Source organism: Molothrus aeneus, unplaced genomic scaffold (genome assembly GCF_037042795.1).
Source record: "Molothrus aeneus isolate 106 unplaced genomic scaffold, BPBGC_Maene_1.0 scaffold_36, whole genome shotgun sequence".
Taxonomy (NCBI): Eukaryota; Metazoa; Chordata; class Aves; order Passeriformes; family Icteridae; genus Molothrus; species Molothrus aeneus.
Window position 1 is genome coordinate 2342525 of NW_027099027.1, and position 25597 is coordinate 2368121.

The 25597-nt window shown below is 57.9% G+C and overlaps 1 protein-coding gene and 1 pseudogene across 1 annotated transcript in view; one reads left to right on the top strand and one right to left on the bottom strand.

The window, feature by feature from the left end:
* Nucleotides 1–25597, bottom strand: part of LOC136570728 (uncharacterized) — a 2607743-nt pseudogene that overhangs the window by 2320758 nt on the left and 261388 nt on the right.
* Nucleotides 1–25597, top strand: part of LOC136570729 (uncharacterized) — a 2347277-nt gene that overhangs the window by 2208513 nt on the left and 113167 nt on the right.

A 25597-nucleotide genomic window follows, 5' to 3' on the forward strand; every position in this document is an offset into this window, starting at 1 on the left:
GTTTTTTTTGGTTTTTTGTTTTGTTTTGTTTTTGTTTTGTTTTTTGGTTTTTTTTGTTTTGTTTTGGTTTGGTTTTTTTGGTTTTTTTTTTTTCACAAAACACAAGCAGCAGCAAAGAACTGAAACAACACAGCCAGGCTTGAAACCTGAAAGATCTGCAAGGCTGAGTCTGTCCTAGTTAATGGTGAAATGATGTGTGAATCTGTCCTAGATGTTCAAATGAAGAAGATTGATTCCCAGTTACAATATGGCTTCTAAGCAAAACACTGGGATTATATAGGAGAAATGCACGTGTCATGAAACAACCAAGAAATCAGAGAGACAGTTCCAAGCTCTACTGTGAAGGTCTGGGAAATGTTCAGAGTTACCATCTGTGGAGTTTGGTGCAGGATGAACTGGAACAAAAGGCCATCATTACCCAAATTGATTTTGTTTGGGTTGGTTTGTTGGTTTTTTGGTTTGTTTTTTCTTTTTTTAAAATTTTTTGTTATATAATGTTTTATAATACTCCAAGAAATATGTTGAAAAGGTCAGCATGATCCATCAGACACAAGCAGGGGGCTGGGGTAGATGCAACATGTTCCTTGCACTGGAGGGTAGACAGAGGCAAGATCTGGTTTGGGGTCAATCACACCTGGATCAGGGAGGTGGCTGAAACCTGGGCTGGCCAAAGCCTTAGAATCACAAAATATCCTGGGTTGGAAAGGACCCCCAAGGATCACCAAGTCCAGCTCCTGGCCCTGCAGAGGACACCTCCCCAAGAATCCCACGCTGTGCCTTGGCATGTGCTGGTGGGCAGGAGCACACAGCTGGCCGTGGCTTTGGGTGCATGGGTAAGATGAGATGGTGAGGAGCATCCCTGCTCCCTGAGCTCCTGGAGAGCTGCAGACACTGATCACTGGTAAGGACAGCACCAGGGCCATGGCCTGGGGCTGGTGATCTGGTGTCTCCTTCCTGCTGCTGCTTTCTGCTACAGATAACAGCCTGGTACCAAGGTCTTGTTGCTGAGGTGATAAACGGCTGGTGAGATTCCCCCCCTGCTCTTGTCTGCACAAGTTCTTATGCTCAGCACCAGGAAGGATTGGGCCGGAATGGAGGCATTTGGGGTCTCAGGGCTGAGGCTGAGACAGACAGGCAGGCAGAGCAGCTCCTCCTGGCTGATGCAAACATTAGCCCTGTGCTGGCCAGGCCAGTGATCCATAGCTATGGGTCCACAGTTATGGTGGTGGTGGGTATTCACTGGGAGAAGAGGAGGTGTAAAATGAAGCTTCTGAAGCTGCTTGGGATCCTGGAAGCTGCTCAGACCCCACTTGACCACAGTGGTTGTTTGGCCAGCTGAAGTGATGGAATTTATTGGGCTGTGCAGGGACAGTTTTCTGTGCAAACATGAAGGACTTTCAGGGGGGATGAAATACGGCCTCATCGTAGAAACAGCTGGGCTGAACACTCTTTATTCCAGCTATGAATCTTTGCTCTTAAGAGCAACAGATTCCACCTTTCATTAAACTGTTAGTTCCAGAGTGCCCAGGATGTGTCTGGCAAGTCAGCTCTGGCAGGAAGAAGGCGGCTGCCAGGGGGCTGCTTGTGGCCTCTGACAGCCCCATTGCTCAGGGCTTGCCAGCGCCCCAGCCCCTCAGGCCCTGCCCCAGCGCGGCCAAGCTGCCCGGCAGCAGCGCCGCAGCCCCACAGCAGCTCCAGAGCAGCCCCATGCAGAGGCACCTGGGAGCCCTCAGCAAGGCAGCCAGCAGCAGATGGGCAGGAGGGCACGGATGGCGCTTCCTGCCTGGCACAGGGCTTGTGGCCATCTCCAGGCAGCGCTCTGGCAGGGATCCCCGCAGCTCCGGCCCCTGCCCAGCCGCTCTGTGGGCAGCACAAAGGCTTCAGCAGAACCATCAAAGGCCAAGGGGCTTCTGGCCATTTCCCCTTGCCCACTGCATGCCTGGGCAGCTGGCTGAGCACAAGCACCCTTTATCCCCTCTTCCCCTAGGCCCTGCGGAGCCTGGGCAGCAAAAGAAAGATCCTGGCAGTCTGTGTATTAGAACACAGTCTATATTTACATGGTAAAGGGAAAAAAAAAAAAAAAGAAAAGAACATTCTTGAAGTAAAAGAAAATTCCTCCTGACTCTGGTGGCCCCAGCAAAAAGAGCTTCTGGGATCAGCTCTCCACGGAGCTGCGGCAGGGCAGGCAGCCGAGCAGTGACACACGAGGCCGTCTCTTCCACGCCCTGCGCAGGTGATTTCGGAGCCACTGGAACCTGGAGATGGGAGCCCGCTCTCCTGACTTGAGGATGCAGAGGGTTTGAATTGCCAGGCTTCCGACGGCGAGGCTGATGTCATTTGTTTTGTCTTCAAGGGCTGCAAGAGAGAGCAACAGAGCCACGGTCAGAGGCAGATCTGCAGGGAGCCGAGGAGAGCCCCCAGCAAGGGCCATGCCAGCCGGCTCTTGCCATGGCCAGGAGGGAGCAGGGAGCAAGGCGATCAGGCCGAAGCTGCGGGCCACCAATGGCCCCCGTGGCCCTGAAAGCTCAGTGTGCTCTGGCCACGGGAGCAGAGCCCTCCACAGCCGGGGCAGGGCTTGCAGCTCCCCCCAGCAGCCCCCGCTGCCAGCCCGCTGCCCTCACTCACCAGTGCAGATCAGCTGCAGCTCTCGCTGCTGCCCCCTCAGGCGCCGCCCGGCCATGCCTGTGAACACAGAGCCTGTCACGGCGGCAGCGGCACAGCTCCCTGCCAGCGGCGCTGCCGGCGCTGCGGCCACACGGGCTGCTGGCCCGGCAGGGCTCAGCCCGGCCCTTGGCGCACGCTGCCGCCCCAGGGCACGGCTGCCAGAGGGCGGCAGCAGCAATGCCCAGCCCAGGCGGGGCTCCACGGCGCCGGGCCCGGCTGGCGTTGCCGGGGCAGCAGGCGGGGCCGGGGCAGAGCTGCGGCGGGCCGGGCCGGGGAGGGAGCGCGGGCTCGTGGCTCACCCATGAAGCTGATGGCCGCCTCTCGCAGGGGCTCCTGTGGGCTCTGCAGGTAGTGCAGGGCCCGGCGCAGGTGCTCGGCCGCTCGGCTCCTGTCCTCTGCGAGCTGCAGAGAGCGGCAGGAGGGAAGGCTTGGCGCGGGCTCAGCCCCTGGGCCGGGCGCTGCCTGCGCCCAGCCCCGGCCTCCCCTGCCCGCACAGCCCTGAGGCGCGGCCAGCAGCCGCCGGCCAAGGGCTCCCGAGGGGAGGGGGCAGCGGGCTGGCTGCTGCCCGGGGAGCCGCGGTGCCGCCCCGCAGCCCCGCCGGGCCGGGGCTCCACGGGCACCCGGCTCGGGCCCTCGGGAGCCTGGAGAGGAGCCCGCGCGGCCTCTGGCTGCCGCAGCGGGCAGGGGCACAGCTGCCCGGCCCGCACACTGAGCGCCGCCCTCAGGGGCCTTCTCCAGCCTGATGCTGGGCCTTGCAGGCCCTCCTTACCAGGCACTCGCTGAACTTGCACAGTTTCTGCTCCTTCAACAGCTTCTTGAGATCCCTCCTCTTCATCACCTTGACCGCACAAAGCAGCGCTTCCCGAGAAGCCTGGAGAGCAGCAGGGACGCGGAGATGGCCCCACAGCCCAGGGCACGGCACCCGCATCCCCGTGCCATGGCCTGCAGGAGGCTGCGATCCAGCAGGCGCAGGGCAGGAGGCAGCCGAGCCCCCTGCCAGGGGGACAGCAGCAGCCCACAAGTCCTCACCTCTGCCACACGCTGATTCTCATCATGGCAGTGGAAGAAGAGTGGAAGCAAGCTCTGTTGCACAGGGCTTTCCAAAGTGTTTTCTCTCTCTTCCAAATACTCCATCATGTCTCGGAAGAGTTTGATGGAGAGCAGCTGGACCTGGCTATTATCCTGTAGGAAAAAAAAAGGAAAAAATACCTCAGCATTGGCTCCTGCAGGCCCCCCTGGGCACAGGGCTGGAAATGCACAGGGCACACAGTTTCCAGGCAGCAGCCAGTGGCTGTGGCTGGGGGCACAGAGCCTTACGTGGTCAAAGTGTGGCAGGAGCGCCTCAGCCAGCTGCAGGGCAATGGGGGTTGACATCAGAATGTGTGATTTGTGCAGGAATAGAAAGCTGAGTGTGATGAGGGTCATGCCAGCTATCTCTGCATCATTGTCGCACAGTAGGTCCATGAGGCATTGGGTCAGGCTCCACATTCTTTGGGCCTGTGCGGAACACAAGTCTGTGAAAGGCCATCCTGCTGCTGCAGGGCCCAGGGGCCAAAGGCCTGTCCCGAAGCACGCGGGCAGCTGAAGCGGGAGGCAGGAGAGCTGGGAGCAGCTGCCCCAGCGCCCCAAGCCCAGGCCAGGCCAAGTGACTGCGTTCCCAGCGCAGCTTCAGCCACCACCCCCTTCTCACCATTGAGGGATCATCAATGAGCTCCAGCAGGGCCCTGAGCGCCAGGCGACGCCTCTCCCTGCACTCGCTCTGCAGGTACCTTGAAGAGACCTTCACAACACTGGCACCACATTCACTGGCATCCAGGCACTCGAGGAGCTGAAAGGCACAGGCCAATGATGGGGGAGCCGGCCGGCAGGAGCCCGGAGCCGCACAGGGCTGGGCCCAGGCAGCAGCAGCAGCAGCAGCAGCAGCAGCACAGGGCGCGGGCAGCGTCCCAGGCGGCTGCGGCTCCCAGAGGGCAGAGAGCTGGGAGGCAGCTCAGCCAGGCAGCGCTGCACACCCGGCTCACCTCCACAAGGAACGCCAGGGCGGGCAGATCCCAGTGTGGCTCCTGTGTGCTGAGCAGCCAGAGGAGGTGGTGTGCAATACCGGAACCCAACCCAAGACAAGCATGGCGCATCTCCCTAGGAGGGCGAAAAAGGGACCAGGAACCTGAACAAATCTCTCCAAGGACAGGCTCGCAGAGCCTGCTGGTCTTTCACCACCGTCCTGCAAGGGGACCTGGGCCCTTTAGGAGGTGTTTCCTCCTGTGCTCTCTCCCCTCCCAGCCTTTTCCAGTCTGCTTGGCCGTCCCTCGGTGACAAGGCCCTGTGACCCAGGGCCACGGGGACTGTGTGGGACAGCCCGGGCACAGGGCACAAATGCCGGGAGCAATGGGGAGAAGGGGAGTCTCACCTGGCCAGCAGACCCACGGCATAGTGGCGGGTGTCAGCACAGAGCAGCGTGTCCCAGCCACGCTTGCGTTCCACTGACACCACCACCTCCTTGTACTGCTTTTGGCAGAGCAGGGACTTCAGGCTCTGCACTGCAAACCTGTGTGCACAGCAAAGGCCAGGTCACCCTGGCAGCACTGGCTCCTTGGCAGGCCACGTGGCAGGGAGAGGAGGACTGGCATGGAGCACCTGTTGGGGCTGGTGGCAAGGCCGTGCTCTTGCAGGCATTCCTTCCAGAAGGCATCGACCTCCTCTGGCATCTCTTCTGTGCTGAAGAACACTTGGAAGAGCAGATGCACAAATAGCTGGGGGAAATACGACGTCACTACACGTGGCACATGGGGCTCCTGGAGCATCTTCCACATCACCACGGTTGCCTGCAAGGGACAAAGGCCCCCGAGACAGCGCTCAGTGCCCAGGTGTCCCTGGGGCAGGGCCCGAGCAGGGCAGGGAGAGGCCCAGAGAGACCTTGGCAGGGGGAGCACGGGGCCTGGTGGGCCTGAGGCTGCCCCTGGGCCAGGTTTGAGGCCAGAGCCTGAGGCAGGGAGATGCAGTGGTGGAAGGAGGATGGAGAGCTGTTGGAGAGGCGGCCTTGTGGCCAGCAAAGGCCACTTGCAGAAACTCACAGCCAGGCCAAAGACACCCGTTTTGTCCCCATCGGAGGTGCACGTGCTGCGCTCTGGCCAGCTGCCCAGCACATCCAGGAGGATCAGCAGCACTGGCTCTGCAGTCCTGGACGAGCACATGATGGTCTTCCACATGGAGATGGCAGCTCTGTGGGATTAGAGCTCTGTCTCAGGGGGGTCTCAGACACAGCACCGTGGCCTGGGCATCCCTAGGGGCCCGGGCTGACTGCCGGCTCTGCCTGTGCCCACTGGGCCTGGCCGGCAGCAGCCAGGCAGCCCAGCCCTGTGGGGACAGGCCCCTGAGGGACGGCAAGGGAGCATGGCAGCAGGCTCGGGGGCTGACGTGCCAGGGCTGGGAAAGGCAGCAGCCAGAGGGCCCTGGAACTCTCTGTTGCTCAGACACCTGGGCCAGGCGGTACAGGGTGATGGGCCGGGGAGGCCTGAGCCCTCTGGGCAGGTGGGCCCCATACCTGTCACAGGACGGGGCCGCACGCAGGAGCGTCACCACTGCGTCACCCGGGTGTGCTCTGGTGAGATTCAGCAGGGCCTTGTCCAGCCTGTGCTCGGCAGAATCATTGGCCAGGAGCCATCGGTGAATGGACCTCACCATGGCTGGCACCTGGAGAAGGAACGGGGAGACTTGGAAAGCTGCCAGAGGGAGCGATGTCCCCAGGGTCCCCAGAGAAGTGCTTCCCTTGCCAGTGCACTGCCATGGCCTCAAAGGCTCCCAGGGACCAGCAGGCGTGGCTGGGGAAGCCACGGGACTCATGGGGGAATTGAAGCCTGGCCCCAGGCTGCTCACTTGTTCTGGCCTGGCAACACCCTTCTCCAGGAGCAAATCCAGCAGGGCGGCACTGGTCTCATGACTGAGGAGCTCTGAGTGAGCTCTGAGCCCAGTGCCCATGGTGCTGGTCTCTTCCTGCCCAATGCTCCGGATAAAGTCGCAGATGAGCTGTAGGAGAAGGGCAAGAGGCCGGGGATGTTGCATGGAGTGCTGCACACACGGTGCTGGGCTGAGCAGGGACAGCAGGCCCAGCCCAGGTGGGGGTGGCTGCAGGTACCTGCGCTGTTCTGCGGAAGCGGCCACGGCTGGATCCCTGCTCTTGTGTGCGCTCCAGGGCTGCATCTGGCAAAGAGCGAGCGCAGCCAGAGCTGAGGGGCTGCGGGATAGGCCAGAGAACAGAGCCCAGCCCTGCACTGCCCAGGCAGGGAGAGCCCTGGGATGCCCCAGGGGATGGAGCACGGCCACTGCGGGGTGTCTGTCTGGCCCCTCTTCCCTCCTGTCCATGGGCATTTCCCCAGGGGATGGCATGGCATGGCATGGCATGGCATGGCATGGCATGGCATGGCATGGCATGGCATGGCATGGCATGGCATGGCATGGGCCCAAGTTGGCTGCAGGCTCCAGCCCTGTGGCAGCCCAGCTCTGCCACTCACCCTCCTGCGGTGGATGGAACGGCACCACCTCTTCTGTCTCCTGGGCTGGGGCAGCTCCAGGGCCTTCTTCTTCCTCCTCCTCCTCCTCCACCCAGGCCAGCTTGGGCACTCTCGGGGGTCTCTCCTCCATGGCTGCGCCTGGAGCTACTTGCAGGAGAGATGCCTTGGGAAAGCTCTGGGGCACCAAGTCCCACGCTCTGCCCTTGAGGGCAGCTGCAGAATAGAAGCCTCAGGAAGGCCACAGGTCAGCGAGTCCTGTGCTCTGGCCTCGAGCTCAGCTGCAGGAACAGCGCCGCGGAGAAGCTCCGGGTCAGACGGGAGCGAGTGCGCTGTGCGGGGGCTCCTCACGGCACTGCTCTGTCCCCTTGTGCCCCGTTGCGTGTTGCCAGCAGCCGGGCAAGCTTCTATTTCCCACGTGTCACAAAGGGGCCTTGGACACCGGCTTCCGTTCCATGGCACGGTGACCGTGCTGCAGCGTGCCACCCAGGGCCCTTGCACACACTGCCTTCTGCCCCGGGGCCGCCCCCGGCCCAGCCAAAGTGGCCCAGCTTGGAAGGAATCCCTGGCCCCAGGTGTCTGAGACAGCCCGCACAGGATCTTTAGGAAGGGCTCAGAGCATCAGCAAACGCTGCCCAGCTCTGCGGGCTCAGTCCTATCCCCATATCTTTCCCCAAGAGCATTTGAATTTCTAAATGAGAATCATTTGAAGGGAGGGGATTGACATTTTCCATTTCAGAGAAGGCTTCTGCCTTCCTTAGCAGACACCTCTCTTTTCAAACCAAGACAATAGTTTATCACCTTGCAGATCCGCACTTGCTGGGCAGCCCCGTTTTACACCCAGGGCCTGGAGAACCATTGCCAGCAACTGGGAAAATCCTAGCTGCTCCATCCTCCCAGAGATGAGGTCTCCAAATTTGCCCCGAAAGTGGCTCCAGCTTTTAGAGGCCAAAAAGAGCAAGTCCCAGTGACTTGATGATAGTTTTAGCCCAGAAAGCCCTGCAGCTGATGGCACACTTGACAATCAGCAGGGGACACAGCTAGGCCAAAGCCCAGAGCTCTACCGCGAGCCTTTCTCCTCAAATACCCTTCAAACAAACGTCCATGCAAGTCAGTTGGGAAAGTTTCTTCAAATGATCCATTTCTGGCACCACAGAACTGCACAGGGTTCTGTGAAAGATTCTAAAGCAGCTGCTCTGGAGTCCAAGAGCCAGCACTAAGAGTCCTTGACACCTATTTTTAGCTAAATCCTACTTTGGGCGATTTGAAGGAGTTTGGAAGGTGCTAGAGAGCGGACCTCTGAGTTTTTCAGATGATGCCATTGCTTTTTCTTCTCTTCTACATAGACAGGAAGGGTGAGTTTGGCTCCCATCTGCACTGCATGGCTCACAGGGCCGCAAGACTTGTAGTTACAAGAGCTTTGAAGGATTTCTTGGTCAAGAAGACACGGCCAACAAGGATATTTATGTTTTGGAGCCAATCCTTCAAGATTTCGTCTTACGGACTCATGCTCTCGGGGTCTCTCGCTGGTCAGAGTGAGCCCGAGATAAGTTCCAAAGTCTCTTTTCCCAGCCCGGCGCTCGAAGAAGGAGTCAGAGCTCTTCATTTCTGGCTCTCAAGGTTGTTTCTTGTATCTTATCTATAAAATTCTTTCTCCTGTACTGCCAAGGTCCTCTCAGCAAGACAGTCTAAGGCACTCTGCCTGCCCCAGGGCGGCGTTATCTTTTAATCCTAAAAACTACCTGTACAATATTTACAATTACTTTCCAATACCTATCACCTATGTTAGACAGTGAGCTTCTACTCTAAACCATTCTAAAAGTGCCAACATCACAGCAGAAGATGAAGGCCAAGAAGAAGGAGAAAGGCTGGACACGTCCAGATTCCTCCATCTTGCCCCCTGAAGCCCCATTCTAGAAACCCCAACAATCTATTTTTCACCCTGGGATAAATTCACTATCATTCTACTTAAACTGTCATGGCTCACAATTCTTCATGTAAGGTTGATTTTTCCAAGGGCTAAATCAAAGGCACAGGGGTCTTGGGCTCTGTGCCAGGGTCTCTGAGCGCCCTGGGCAGGGGCTCGAGTCCTCCAGGGCAGCCAGAGGAATTTCCTGGGATCTGACAAGAAGCCCTGTTGTAGTCCCTGCGTGCAAGAGTTTACTTGATCCCTTTGATGCCAGAGAGCACCAAGGACTTGAACCTTGCTGGAGTCCAGCCCTGCCTGCCTGTCATGGAGAAGAGGGAAAAGATGAAGATCCTGGGCGGTGGTTGAGCCAAATTGGCATTTTTCCATTTCTGATTTCCTCCCAGCTTTTGCAGCAGGGCAACAACCCCATCACTGCAAAGCACTTCCTTTTGCAAGGCACACACTGACCTTGGTGGAAGCTCAGGGCTCTTGAAGGGGCTGCTGCAGTTGGCAACGGGAGCTGTTGTTGAATTTTTCACGTTGCTTAACCCCCCCTGCCAAATGCCATCAAGCGGTTGAGGAAGGACAAAAAAGATTACCCTGGAGGAAGGGAGGCCAAGAGCTTGGAAAAGGAGGAAAGAAACGCTCCGATGATGACAATGACAAAAAACCCAATTTATTTCTGACAGCAAATGAACACCGGCCGCCCTCCAGCCCTCCCAGCCTGGCAGGCCGAGCGGTGCCGTTCCCATGGCATGAGGTGCTGGCAGCCTGCGGAGAGAAACCAGAGAGCCACGGTCAGTGGCAGCAGGCTCCTGTCCCCCTGTCCCGCCATGGCCTGTGCCCGGGCAGGCTGCTGGCTGTGCTCAGAGCCCAAACCTCCTGACCCATTCTCTGTCTTTAGAGAAGGGCAGCGGGGCAGGCCACGTTCCACCTCCTCTGCTTAATCCCGGCACAGCAACCTCCTCAGCAGCTGCAAGAGCGGGATGCCCGTGTGCCCGCTGCCGCCTGCCCGGAGCCCTTCTGCCAGCCGAGCTGTGGAGCCGGGTGCCCACCTCTGGAGAGCTGCTGCCAGGAGAGGAGCCGATCCCAAACCAGGTCCTCGTCCTTCTCGAAGGGGCTGTCCCTGCAGACCGTGGCCCCGGGGGCAGCGCTGGCACTGGACGAGCTCCACGGACGCTGCAGGCGCTTCCCCGTCCGGTCCAGGCACCAGGTGTAATCCTCCTGGGAAAAACAAAGAACAATTGCACTAAAGTCAATTCAAAACAAGACTTGGAAACAGAAAAAGCACAAAGCCTGTCACCGTTTCATGGGCCTGAGGAGGGTCTGACCACTCCATGTGAGAATTAAACCAGTTCACGGGTGGGGAAAATCCCCACCTTTCCCGCCCATAAATGCACCCCTTCCTCAAGGGCCTGCAGAGCAGACCAGCTGGGGCACGGCTTCGGAACCCGTCCCCCTCTGCTGCCCCCATCCACATGGGTGGATGCTTTTGTCAGGCTGGCTGCCCCCGCCTCAGCCCGTGCCAGGCTGGCTGGCAGAAGCTGTCAGCAAGGCCAGGAGCCGGCTCCCCTTCCACAACATCCATCCCCTGTCCTGCCAAAAAGCAGCTCGGCGGCCGGCGGAAAAATTAATATTCCCCAGCGCCGCCAAGCGAGGAACCTCCGGCGCGTGGCCAGGCCAAGCCCTGCCGTGCCTGGAAGCACCAGCATCCCCCGCCCCTGCGCCGGCTGGGGACTCATCTTGATTCCATCGGGGCGCAGAGTGTGTCCTCCAGGCAGGGGCCGCAGCCAAAGCCAATCGGCTCTGCCCCGCCAGCGGCCAGATCCAGGATGGTGTTCCCAGCTCCATGTCGTGCTCCAGAAGAACGCGCCAGCTGTGCCCCGGCTTGCGGGGACATCACAATGCCATTGAGCTGCAGGGGGATGTTTCCCCTGTCCCAGTCCGTGGCACCTTCACCACACTGCCACCACTTCTCCAATGGGAAGGGCAGCACGGAGCCGCTCCCTCCACAGCTCGAGGGGACCAGCGGAAGCAGCATCTCCTCGGCTGCGCTCTCTCCTCCGCGCCGCGGCCGCAGGGAAACACTCCGGGGTTTTCTTCCAGCGCCACGAGACGCGTGCCGCTGCTGCTTGCTGGGCTCCTGGATCCTACTGTGCACAGGGAGGCATCTCTGCTGTCTCCTGGGCCAGGCCGGGCTCCTGCAGCCAAGAATGCTCAAAAAGGTCCTCCAGAGCTGGCCTGTCTGTGGGCTCCATGCATAAACACCACCTGATGAGGTGCTGGCACTCTGCGGAGAGAAACCAGAAACCGCCGCTCAGCGGGACAAGGCTCCTGTCCATGCTCTCCCACATTCCACAGTGCCCAGGCCACACCAGGAGTGCTCAGAGCTGCAGCCAAAAGTTTCCTATCAATCCTGTCTTGCGGAGGACACCAGCACAGAGGCACAGGTGCCACTTCCTTCAGCTAAGCCCAGGAGATGCACCTCCTCACCAGCTGCAAGAGCAGGACGCTTATGTGCCAGCTGCCCCTCCCAACCCCGTTCTTCCCCTCGTGCCTTGAAGGCGCATCCCCACCTTGAGACACCCAGGGTGGGAAGAAGAGCTGGCCCCAGACAATGTCCTTGTTGGTGTGGAAAGGAAGGTGCCCACAGAGCAGCTCATAGAGCAGGATGCCCAGGGACCAGATGGTGGCTGGCTGGCCATGGTAGCAGCCAAAGAGGATCCACTCTGGTGGGCTGTACTCCGGCGTTCCTATGGGACACGGGCGCAGCTCATCAGGCCCATGCTGCTCCCTCCCTCCCAGCCAGCTCCCGTTCCACAACAGCCAGCCCCTGCCCTGCCACAAAGCAACTTGGCTGCAGCTGGCTGAGGATGGATTCCCCCTCCTTCCTTCCCTCCCTCCTTCCTTCCCTCCCTCTTCCCCCTCTGCTAGCCAAGGGGGGAACTCCGCTGCCCGGCTGGGCCCCGGCTTTGGGCTCACCTGACATCCGGGTGTAGAACGTGTCCTGGAGGATCGTGCCGCAGCCAAAGTCGATGAGCTTCGCCTCGCCCGTGGCCAGGTCGACGAGGATGTTCTCGGCCTTGATGTGGCGGTGCAGGACGCCGCAGCTGCTGCAGTGCCCCATGGCCTCCAGCACCTGGCGGAACAGCCCCTGCGACACGGGCTCCGTCAGGAACCGCCGCTCGTGCAGGAAGTACCAGAGGTGCTGACAGCGCTGCGGACGCTCCATGAGCAGCGCGAAGCCCTCGGGCACCTCGAACCAGTCCAGGAGCCTCACAACGCTGGAGAAGCCAGGCCGCAACACCATCCACAGCAGCGCCAGCTCCAGGGGCACAAGGGCGCCCTTGCGCTGCGGGGGGACTGCGATGCCATCAGCGGGGCCGATGCTGCGCTGCACCTCGGGCAGCCCCTGCCCGGCCCCGCCGCGGCTCGCCATGGCCCGGCCCGGGGCGCTGTGCGGCCCCCGCTCACTCCACGCTCGCTGCCCTCGCAGCGTTCCAGCTGCCGCCCTGCCGGGCCACACCTCAGCCCCGCCCGGCACGCCCCGCCAGCTCCTCCTGCTGGCCCCGCTCACTCCCCAGCCGCGCCCACTCCGAGATGCGCTCCCGGGACACTCGCTTGATGGCCGCCTGCGAGCCAAGGCTGAGCTCATCGCCCGCCGCCCTCCGAGCCGGCCCCGTCTCTTCCCGGGGCGCCGTCGGCGAGGCGGGGACCGGAGTAAACTCTGCCGCAGCCGCCGCTGCCCCGCAGCGGGCCCTGCCGCTAGAGCTGCTCTAGGGGAGGCCTCTCCGCCCGTGCGGGCGGCACTGCGCTGCCGCTCTTCTGCCCGGGGCACCCGCCTGCCCGGCGCGCTGCTGCTTGCTGAGCCGCCCCAGGCTGCGGCGGCTCGGGGCCGGCGGCCGAGCTGGCGAGTGGCGGAGCTCGGAGCGGAGCAGCTGCCGGCCACGCTGTCGGCCACGGGGCAGGAGCCGGGAGGCAGCGGGGCAGCTGCGGGCGGAACCGCTGCAGGGGCTTTGTTCGGGCCCGGGGCCTTGGCCGGGGCTGGGCCAGAGCCCGCGCCAGGCGCAGCCAAAAGCCCACACTGCTCCGCCAGCACCAGAGCGAGCGGCTCTTCCAGCGGCGCCACAGCCAGGACGGAGAGAGCCCGGCCGAGGCAGAACCACGGCGGGCCGGGCAGGGGCGGGCACGGGGCGGCCCCGCCGAGGGGCGCCTTGCGGGACGCGGCATCAGCCGGGCTGGGAGAGGCGGAACACGGACAGCACGGGACAGGACAGGAGTAGAGTGAGTGTGAGAGGAGAAGGGGATGTCGAGCGAGTGGGAAGTCGAGCAGAAAACCGATCGAGAGAAGCGCTGCTGGTGGTGGTGGTGGTGGTGGTGCTGCTGCTGCTGCTGCGGAGCCGCCGGAGCTCGCGGCCGTTCCTCCGTTGCCCCCGCGAACCCAACGGAGGAGCCGCCGCGTGCCCCAAGGAACAAAAGAGAGAAACAAACAAATCACACCCCAAAGTCATTCCTATTAGAGAAGTAACCAAAGAAAACAATGTAGCAATAACGAAGACTGTTGGCTTCTGGCTTCTTTCTTCTTTGCATGAGCCCAAGCATTTCATGGGGAACAGTTGCCTCTTCTGACAATTTTGCCAGAGTGGACAGGAGCAGAGCATTTACTTTTCAAGTAGAAAAGGGAAATCGTGTCAGTAATGTCATCTGTTTTCATCCTCTGTTGACACAGTTGCAGGCTGCCAAAAGACATGGTCTGCAGTGTGGAACTTGGGGCCAAGTTTCTTTTTTTGCCAGAGGATGAGGAGGGGAAGTATCCCAGAATCATGGAGTCGTGGCATGGTTTGGCTTGGAAGGGATCTGGAAAATCCCATGGCTGCAACCCCCCTGCTGTGGCTGGGGACCCCTTGCACTGGACCGGCTTGTCTAGAGCTCCATGCAGCCTGGCCTTGAACACTGTCAGGGACGGGACACGCACACCTTCTCTGGGCAACCTGTTCCAGGACAGTCTTTTTTCTGATCCCTTACCTAAACCTAATCTCTCTCAATTTGGATCCACGCTCCCTTGTCCTGTCCTTGCCTGCCCTCGTACAAAGTCCCTGTCCAGCTTTCTTGTGTGTTGCCCTCAGGTACTGGAAGGCCACAGCTGGATCAAGGCTGGGTCTCTTTCCCAGGCTGAAGAAGCCGAGCTGTGTCAGCCTTTCCTTGCAGGAGAGGAGCTGCAGCCCTGGCACCATCTGGGTGTCCCTGCTGGGCCCCTGCTGCAGCGTGTCCACGTCCTTGCCGTCCGTGCCGGGGAGCCCGGCAGAGGCGGAGGCAGCGCTGCAGGTGCAGGGTCAGCGGCGGGGAGGAGACCCGGCCCTGGCAGCGGCTCCGGGAGCAGCGATTGGCGCTGGGCCGCCCGCACTGCAGAGAGCCGGGGCCCTTGTGCCGGCCCTTGTGCCCAGGGCGCCTTTCCCCACCGCCCGCCCGCCCGCCCGCTCGGGGGAAATGCCCCCTGTGCCGCCCCTCAGGGCCGCCCCTCGCCGCTGCCCCGGGGGCTCCCGGCGCCGGCTGGAGGGGCCCAGGCCTCGGCCTCACCCTGCTCAGCCCGAGGCCTGGAAAAGCAGATTCAAACACCCACCCAGAAAGTGCCCCAGGATGCCAAGGTCAATCTTTTGTCACCAGCACGGCTTTGCTATCAGAGTCTGGACGGGAGTAGAAAATCACCAGGGGAAAAGAGCATGAACAAGTTCTGCCTTGGCACTACCTCAAGGCTTTGAGGGAGAGGCTCTGTGGTGCTTTCTTGCTTGCAGGGACACACAGAATGTGTTGAAATGGTACAAATAATCAAAACCCCTTAGAAAGAGACCCTAGGGAGCCTGGCCCCCCAGAAATGATGCTGAAGAGAGGCCCTTTTGCTGACCCGCAAGCTCAAGCACGTTTGCATACTGCTATTTTGCAACAGTCTCAGAAACTTGCATGAGAGGCTTCTCATGCATTTCCAGATATGGGACTAGCACCTCCATCTTATACCACCATTGGACAAGAGGCAAATGAGACTTGTATGAGTTTCCTAGGCCGCCTCAGAAATGCAGTAGTTTGGGCTCCAGGAATGTGCCTAGAGGTTAAAGCTGTGCTAGGAATGCAATTAGCAGTAGAAAATGCAAATCTCACCTCCAAAAGGATCCTGCAAACTTTGCCCAGAACAGCTAATGTGGCAGACATGACAGAAGCTTGTTTGGGAGTAGGAGCTCCAGAGGACAAGGCCACCTATCCAGCAACGCAATGGCAACTGCCCTTGAGCCACTTGTGCAGCACAGAGAAAATGGCCCCGACCGAGTTTGCCTTCGGTGTGGCAGCCACGGGTGCAAAGTTAGAGCCGTAAAGAAAAGTAACCAACAGCAACAGCTACTGGTTCCAAGGGAAAGTGCAGCAGATGTGACAAGCACGGGTACCAAAGCGGCGAATGCAAATCCACAGACGAGAGAGACGGAGCCGCTGGGAACCGCGGAACCGAGCGCTAAAGGGGGCGCGCCGTGACACAAATGCTCCCCCACAACCTGGACATTCTTCAATCAGCCACAGCAGGGAGCGCAGGAGTCGGTGTGGCAGCAGCAGCAGAAGCTACCTTGGAAAACACTGACGTGCAAGTCATCCCATCTACAGCAAATGGACCTTTGGGACATTGTCCTAGGGTGACGTTACGATGCTTGTATCCCCATTCGTGTCTTCTGTTTATGCTGGATATTATGATCTGTGCCTCCAAGACTGGCTCTGAAGAGTGAAAGTTTTGTTTTGGTTTCTTATCAGCCTGCTCCTCCACAGCTGGTGGGACACAGAGACGGGGCAGTACATGGTGCTGCTTTTGCTTTTTGCTTGGCTTTTTGCTTTGCTCTTGCTCCTGCTTTGCTCTCGCTTTTTGCTTCTGCTCATTAGTTAGTTTAGCTAAGCAGTCTGAATTTTTCCCTGGACTGTTTTTCCTTTCCTTTTTTCAGAATTACTTGAACCTGCTCTGGACTGGGACCTGGGAAACACCGAGAGTTTGCACCTTGTGGCTGCAGCAGCTGCCCCAGCGCCGGAGGGACTGAGAACAGAGCGACCACCCCCAAGAGAGACTTTCTGAATTTGTCATCCTTTTCAGAGCCGGGAAAGAGCGGTGTCATGGGTATTGTTCATTTTGTGTGCTGGGGGTGCTGTGCCTGTTAAATGAACAGGTTCTTTCCACTTCTCTCTGAGCAATCCCTCCCGAACCGGTTGGGGGGAGGGCCCTGTGGCTTTGCTTTCTGGAGGGGCCCCCGGGGAGGTTTTCTCTCAAATTTGCCCTAAACCAGGACACATCTCAAAAAAATTAGAATTATAAATAAAGAAATAATAATTAAAATTAAATAAATTATAATAAAAATCTCAAGTCTTCCTTACAATATTCCAACGGTTCAACCCAAAAAAACAACAATTGTTGCTATAATATTACCAATGCATATAAATAAACAAATTATATACCAAGAAATCCCTTTTGAAAGTTTTAACTCGATGACTAATGTACTTTAGATAAAAAAATCTAAAAAAACTAACATACAATCTAACACACCGTAGTGAAACAATTCATATTACAAATATACTAAACACAAAACCAAACAGCAGTATAATTTCTCAGACATTTTAACCAAACAATTAAACTTTATCACCCTTAGATACTCAAAAACAATTAAAATATTTTTTAAAAATTTAATTACAGGTGAGTGGCTTTACTTGGATATTGGTTTTTGGACTGTTTGGGTTAGATGATTTAAAAATGGGACTTTTATAGGAATTGAATCAGCTGACAAGGTGGCACTCTGCAAAAAGAACTGACTGAAAATGAACGGGACAGAAATCAGGACCTCTTGAAAGTTTTATTTGCTATCAAATACATCCCACACACCCAGGCCCACACAATCCCCATCCCACTGCTCCACACGATCCCACTTCTCCCAATCTCCTTCCAACTCCATCTCACCCTGATGGCTGTGGAATTGAGCAAGTTTATCCTGGGACTGAGTTTTTTTGAGGAGGGAACAAGCAATTTGAAGTGGGATTGAGCATTTATGGCTTAAAACTTAGTTGTTTTCAGTGGGATTTGAGTGGTTTTAAGGTGACAGAACAATCCCTCTTGGTTTTTGGAGTGCAAAGATATTGAGAAAAGCAAAAATTAAAGCCAAACCAAAGGACAAACAGCCAGGTGTGTTCCCAAAATGGATCACAGGGAATGTGAGTGACCAGGGCTGTGCCCAAAGTGCCTCCTCCAGTGGGGGATGGAGCTGCAGCAGCGCACGAAGCTCTTCCCGTACTGGGGGCACTCGCAGGGCTTCCCTTACTGGTGCCTCCGTTGGTGTTGGGTCAAGTGAGAGCTGCTGGAGAAGCTCTTCCCACACTGGGGACACTCGTAGGGCCTCTCCCCTGTGTGGATGCGCCGGTGCCTGACAAGGTTGCAGTTGTATTTGAATCCCTTCCCGCAGTCTGGGCATTGGAAGGGCCTCTCATCTGTATGACTCTGATAGTGCAGGACGAGATCAGGGCTGGTCTGAAACCTCTTCCTGCATTTATCACACTCGTAGGGCCTCTCCCCTCTGTGAATGCGCCGGTGCCTGACGAGTGTGGAGTTGTGCTTGAATCCCTTCCCACAGTCGGGGCATTGGAAGGGCCTCTCCTCTGTGTGACTCTGATAGTGCCGGAGGACATGGGAGCTGGTCTGAAAGCTCTTGGTACACTCGGAGCACTCATAGGGTCTCTCCCCAATGTGGGACCTCTGGTGCACGATCAGGTTGGAGATCCGGCTGAAGCTCTTCCCACACTCCCCACACTCGTAGGGCCGTTCCCCAGTGTGGATCCTCTGGTGCCTGATCAGGTGGCAGTTCCACCTGAAGCTCTTCCCACACTCCACGCACGTGTGGGGCTTCTCCCCATCATGGAGCTGCTCATGGAGCTCTGGCTCCATCTCCGGCCGCCTTCCCGGCCCAGGCTGGCTCTTTCCCCCTCACATCCCCGCCATCTGCGTTTGCAGTCCCTCCTCGTGCGGCATCTCCGGGCCTTTTCCTCCCCGTTGGCTTCCTGCGCCGTGGAGCCGCTCAAAACGGCCTCTGCCACCAGGTTCTGCCGCGGGCATTTGTCCTCCCTGCTCTCCATGCTCAGCTCCTGCTCTGGGCGAGGAAGGACAAGGACAGCATGGGATTTGCCTCCGTGCCACAGGCAAGGGCAACGAGATCCCCCCAGGGCTGTGCTGCAGCCGGGGGCTGAGCTGGGCTGGGAGATGGAGCAGCACAGAGGGGAAAGGGGCACTGACTTCCTCCTCACCTGCCTCAGTGTCCCGGAGCATCTTCCTCTTCCTCGCAGCCTCTCAGGGTTGGCAATGGGCAATCCTGGTTTGGGGAAAACAAGGGATGAGCGTGTTTGTAGGAGCGTCGGGGGTAGCACGGTCGGGATGGACGGAGACGAGAGATCTCTGCAGCCAGGTCGTGGAACTTGTGGTTTATTGCAAAGGGCCTGGGTGCAGGGCCCTGCTTGGAGCTGCCAGCCACAGCTTGGAGCAGGCCTGAGAGAAGAGAGGAGCAGAGAGGATGAGAGGGTGAGAGAGTAAGAGGGGAAGAGTGTAAGAGTGTAAGGTTCCCGTTACAATACAATAAATCTTCTTCTGTGTTGAATATTCTATTTCTCACTAACCAGTCCAGTACAAGATACAAATTCTTTAGCATTTACATACAGCCTGTAAGAATCATTACATCACCATACTGTGTTACATTTTAAACCCTAAAAACTCCTCTTTGGAGCCCTTCTGCTGAGCTAGTAGGGTCTGCTCTGACCCTTGGACCTGTCAGCAAGCAGAGGGAATTGTTTCATCAGAAGAGGATTACCTTCAGTCGGGCCATACCATTGTTTTCCTTTTGTTCAGTAACTAAGCTATCTAAAAGCTTGCTTTCATTCCAATCTTGCTTATAGTAACTATAAGCAAGATTGGAATGAAAAGCCAGACAATAATATTTATAAGGCTTTCCTGTTCCATCTACGCCAACACACGTTGAGTTTGAAGGTCTCTCTGCCCAGGTACATCTCTAGTCCGGCCATCCGGGCTCCAGAAAAACCTCCCAAACACCAAGATTCAGCCCTGAAAAAGCCTCCCAGGGGGTCCCCGACCCTGGTCCCTCCCCTCTGGTGTTCGGGGGTTCCCCCCTGTCCCAGCTGCTGGGGTCACACTTGCCTTGGGGTTCCCCCTTCTCCTGGGTGCCCCCCGTGCCCAGGCTGCTGGCAGTGCCAGCAATGCCCAAAGCTCCCCCCTCTTGGCTCTCCCCATTTCGGGATGCCGGGGCTGTTTGGGCTCCCGGGCTCCCTTCTCCCCTCATTCTCTGCTCTGCGCTGCAGCGGCTCCAAGGAGTCCCCCCTGCCCCTCTCCAGGCTCTTGAGGCTCCCGCCAATGGCGGCGCTCCCCCCTCTCTGGCCTCCCCACTTTGGCCTCCTGGGGGACACAGGGCTCTGCTCCTCCAGGCTGCCTCTGCCGGCAGCCGCCACCGCCACCCCCCGATGTCCCCCCGAGGGGCCTTTTCCGCTCAGCCTTGGACTTCTTCATTCTCCAAACATCCCCCCAAAAACCCAACCCAGGGACCCCCCGGGATATCCGGGCCGGGCTCCCCCTGCCCGCTCACCTGCGCCATGGGGGGGGCGATGATCCCACAGGTGGGGGCTGCGAATTCAGGCAGGGCTTGAGACCACGTGGCTCCCTCAGCTCAGCCTTGATCCGCCCTTGTCCTTCCTCTTCCTCCCGCTCCTCCTCTGTCCTATCTCCACCTCCCTCTCCTCCTCCCCCCTAACCCCGCCTCCTTCCCTGCTCTTTCTCCTCCCGCTCCTCCTCTTCCATCCCCCCTCCTCCTCCTCCCCTGTCTTATCCCCACCTCCTGCTCCTCTTCCATCCCGCCCCTTCCTTTCCTTCTCCTCCTCCTCCCCCCTTACCCCACCTCCTCCTCCCCCTCCATCCCTGCCCTTCCCTCCCTCCTCCTCCTCCCCCAGCAGCAGCCACACCCTCGGTGCCCCGTTCCCGCAGCCCTCGCAGCCCGCGGCAGCAGCGGCGATGGAGCCGGGACAGGTCGGCATGGGCAGCGCGGGGCTCTCGGCTGCTCCCAGCCGCTGCGGGCGGGGGGAACCCGGCCCGGGCCAAAGGAGAGGCAAACTGGGCAAACTGGGGGCTGCACATCCAAACTGGGCCTTGCTGGGGACCCTGCCTGGCCACTGCCAGCCCTTGGGGCTCCTCTCGGCACATCCGCCAGGGGGGAACGCACACAGGCCTGGGGGATCCCAGCAGTGGCAGCACTGCCAGGGACTGGGCTGCACTGGGATCGTACTGGGACTGACTGGGGCTCTACTGGGTTTGTACTGACATCATACTGGGATCATACTGGGAGTGACTGGGGCTGTACTGACTTTGTATTGACATCATACTGGGATTGTACTGGGATCATACTGGGAGTGTATTGGGGATGTACTGGCTGTGTACTTGGATCGTACTGGGAGTGACTGGGAATATACTGGCATCATACTGGGAGTGACTGGGACAATTCTAGGTTTCTATTGATATTATACTGGTATTGTGCTGGGACGGGACTGGGTTTGTACTGACATCATACTGGGATCACACTGCCATGCCAGGGCAGACTGTGATCGCACTGATGGACACTGGGATCATACTGGGATCATACTGGGAGAGAGTAGGAGCCTGCAGGAGGCAACTGAGACCACGTTAGCGGCAAATGGGATATACTGGGAGTGACTGGGATGGAGCAGCTGTGAGCAACTGGGATCATGCTAGGAGCAACTGGGAGGAACTGGGAGTGACTGGGAGCCTGCTGGGGGTGATTGGAAACTGCTGGGCTTATACTGGGATGAACTGGGATCATGCTGGAGCTGACTGGGATCATTCTGGCAGTGAGTGCCACTACACTGAGGCTGACTGGGAGTGCTTGGGAGCAAATGGGATCATACTGGAAGGAACTGCAAAGATGCTGGAGGGAACTGGGCTACACTGGGAGATACTGGGGGTGACTGGAACAAAAGTGAGGGTGAAAGAGAGCAACTGGAACCATGTGGAGCACAACTGGTTCAGACTGGCAGGGACTGGGAGCACACTGGGCTCATCTCTGGATCATACTGGGAGGGACTGGACTAATACTGGGAGGATCTGAGAGGGACTGGGAGCACATCCTGCACATCATCCCCCAGACTGGGCCTGACTGGGAGCAACTGGGAGCACGCTGGCAGCAAATGGCATCATACTGGGACTGACTGGGCTGATCTAGGGAGCAACTGGAACCACACTGGAGGCAGCTGGGACCATACTGGGAGAGATTGGAAGCAACTGGGATTATACTGGGACCCCACTGGGAGGGCTGGCATGTGACTGGGATCAAACTGGAGCTTACTGGGATCATATTGGGGTTGAAAGGGAGCGACTGGGATCACACTTTGGGCTACTGGGAGCAGCTGAGGGAAACTGGGATGATGCTGCAAGCAAACTGGAGGAACTGGGAAAGACTGGATGCATGCTGGGGGCAACTGGGATCTACTGGGCATGACTGGGGGATCATACTGGGAGAACTGACACCTTACTGGGGCCACTGGCAGTGCCTGGGAATGACTGCAGACATGCTGGGGGCAACTGGGATATACTGGGAGTGTCTGGAACCATGCTGGGGAGAACTGGGACCATACTGGGGGCAACTGGGAGTGAGTGGGACCATGCTGGGAGGCACTGGGATCATCTGGGGAGGGACTGGGACTAGAGCAGGGGCAACTGGGTTCAACTGGGACCATCCTGGGAGTGTCTGTAACCATAGGGGAGTGATGGAAGCACACTGGGAACAGCTGGGCCCATGCTGGGAGCAACTGGGATCACACTGGGGGCACTGGCATCAGACTGGGAGTGACTGGGAGCAACTGGGATTAGACTGCAAGGGACTGGGATCATACTGGGAGTGGCTACACTCATACTGGGATTATACTGGGCGTGAATGGAACCTGACTGGGGCTTACTGGGAGCTACTGAGCCCATGTTGGGAGGAAAATGTGACACACTGGGAGCAACTGGGATCGGCTGGAAGGTTCTGGAACCATGCTGAGAGGACTGAGACTACAACTGGGGCAACTGGGATCATCCTGGGAGCAACTGGGGCCACCCTTTGAGCAACAGATGGAAACTGGGATGATGCCAGAGCAAACTGGGAGGAACTGGGAAAGACTGGGATCATTCTGAGGTAACTGAAACATACTGGGAGTGTCTCTAACCATCCTGGGGGCACTGGAACCACACTGGGAACAGCTGGGATCATGCTGGGAGCAACTGGGACGACGCTGGGGGAAACTGAATCTACCCTGGAGGCAACTGGGCACGACTGGGACCCTGCTGGGAGGGACTGGGACTATTCTTGGGGCAACTGGGATCATCATGGGAGGAACTGGGAACAGCTGGAATTATGCTGGGAGCAACTGGGATCACACTGGGATCCCAGTGAGAGCAGCTGAGTCCATGCTGGGTTACACTGGGATCTCATTGAGAGCGACTGGAATCACACTGGGATTGACTGGGAGTGGCTGGTTTTGTGGATTTTGGGGGTTTGGATTTTGGGGGATTTTTTTGGGATTTTGAGGGGGAGTTTTCTGGGGGTGGTTGGGGGTTTATTGCAATTTCTTGTGGCTCTTTTTGAATTTTGGGGGTTTTACTGGGATTTTGTTGGGATTTTTTGGGATTCTCAGAAATTCCTGGGGTTTTATTGGGATTTTTAGGAGATTTTGGGGCTTTTTATTGGAATTGTAGTGGCATTTAGTGGGATTAATTGGGGATTTGGGGTTTTTGGTGGGATTTGGGGGGGTTTGGGTGTTGCCAGGATTTCTTTGGATCTTGGGGGAGATTTTGTGGCACTTTTTCTAGTTTTGGGGACATCTTTGGGGGATTGGTGGAGTTTAATCAGGATTTTTAGGGTGTTTGGCATTCCAAAGGATTTTATGGGCTTTTATTGGGATTCTAGAGTGTTCTAATGGGATTTTGAGAGATTTAATTAGGATTTTGTGGGTTTTATTGGGGCTTTCAGGGCTTTTAAGGAGATTTTGGTGCCTCTCAGCCCTTCCCCACACCCAGGGAATGCCCCAAAGCGCCCCTAAAATTCCACTAAAACCCCACAAATCCCCAAAAATTACAAGAAAACCCTCAAAAACCCCAGGGAATCTCCAAACATCCCAGTGGAACTCACCAAAATTTAAAAAAACTCCCAAAATTTTCAATAAATCTCCCCCCAAAAGCCCCCACAACCCCAACAAAACACCAAAAATCCAAAATCCCCCAAATCAACAAAACCCCCCAAAATCACATAACCATCACAAAACCCAATAATTCTTCCCAAAAACCCCAATACTTCCCCCCAAACTCCAAACAAAATCCCCCAAAGCCCAAAAAAGCCACCCCGAAATCCCCAAAAACCCTCTCAGAACCCCAAAATCCCCACAAACCCCCCCAGACTCAGTGGGGCCGTCCTGGATCAGGGGGCACCGGCCGGTGGAACAGGAGCCACTTCAGGGGGCCCTGGGAGCTTTTTGGGGAGGGGGCACCATGGGAGACCCCCCAAAAACCGGGGGGGGGGGGGAACCCCTGCAGTGCCCCCTCCCCCCGAAACCCCCAGAGCCCAGTTCAGGGTGGGCCTGGGACCCCCCGGGACCCCCAAATCTCCCCCGGGACCCCTCCAGGAACGCCCCACCCCGCAGAGCTCCCCCAGTGTTGGCCCAGATCCTCTCTGGACCCCCAAACCCTCCCCAGGACCCCCAAAACCTCCACAGGACCCTCAACCCCCCCCATTTCTCCCCAAAATTCACCCCAGACCCACCTGAGACGCCCCCAAATCCATCAAACTGCCCCAAATCCCCCTCAGACGCCTCAATCCCCCCAAACCTCATGAAATCGCCTCAGACTCCTCGAAATTCCCCAGACCCACCTCAGAACGGCCCAAATCCTCTCGCAATCCCCCAAAATCCCCTCAGACTCTCCCAATTCCTCTCAGTTCCCCCTAAACCCACCTGAGAATGCTCCAGACGCTCTCAAGCTCCCCCCAAAGCTCCCTAAAGCCCCCTCAGACCCACCAAAGCCCCCTCAGACCCCCTCATTCCCCCCAAACCCACCGCACAACCTCGTGTTTCCCGTCGATGCCCCTAAAAATCCCCAATTTCCCCTCAGACCCGCCCCAACCCCCCCCAGTTTGCCCCCGGCCCTACCTCAACTCCGCTCTCCCTCACAATCTCGCGCCTCCACCGTCTGTGCGGGCTCCCAGCAATAGCGGCGCGCCCCGCCCCGAGCCAACCAATCAGCGCGCTGCACGTCCCTGAACTAACCAATCACGGCGCGGCTCCCCTCAGCAAGGCCCGCCTCCCCCTCGCCGTCCCAGCCAATCAGAGGGGAGCCAGAAGCGGCGCCCCCTTCCCCACCGCCGCCGGGACCCCCCGGGCTCGGGACAGGAGCGGGAGGGGCCTGAGAGGGGATCGGGGGGGGGAGGGGGAGGGTCCGGGGGGGTCAGGGGGGGCTTTGGGGAGGGGTCCGGGGGTTTGGGGGGGTCTGGGGAGGGGTCCTGGGGCACTGTGGGGGGACCTGGGGGGTGTGGATGGGTCCTAAGAGGGGTCTCGGGAGGGGTCGCGAGACATGAGACACTCATGCCACAGCGTAAGCTGTAAGAGAAAGGAATTTTAAGAGCTGTTTTGGTTATTTCAGAGAAAGTTTAAAAGGGAGAAGCTGCTGTGTGATGTTATGATCGATTTTTGGTGCCAGAGTCCAAGGAGTTTAGGGCTGGAAATCCCAGCCCCACTGGATCCAAATGAGGAAATCACCCGGCCCTGTCCAACCAAGGTGTCACGTTGGTGAAATTAAAAGGCAAAACACGGTCCATAAGATAGAAAGGAAAGTGGTACTGTCTCAAGAAAACCTCTTAAGCAAGCCTGGCTGCACTTTTTATTCAAGAGAAAAGCAAAGTTCAGGAGAAAATGAAAAGTGTTTTGCATGGCTGATCAAAGACATCTGGAAGATTTAGAAGAAAACCCAGCAAGCTGCTGCAATTGATAAAAAAAGATTAGTGCAGAGCAATTTTCTTGGAGATTGCCAGGAAAGAGCAGAATAGCAGAGAGCAGAGAAAGGGATCCACCCTGAGGTGTCTTGTCCATATCCATGACTGACTCCAACAAATCCAAGAATATCCTGAGCTGGAAGGGACTCACAGGGATCATGAGTCTGACTCATGGCCCTGCACAGGACATCCCACCACAGGTCTGAGAGCCTTGTCCAAACATTCCTTGAATTCACAGGGGCTGTGACCAATCCCTGGGGAGTCTGTTCCAGTGTCCAGCACCCTCTGGTCCAAATCTGATGAAAACTGCAACAGGACAGAGTCCAAACCCAAAGACTAAGGAAAGTCAGGAGACCCCTTGGTCTGAATGCACTGAGTGTCCCAGCACCAGACCCATGATTCAGAATGGGCAGTCATCAATGCAA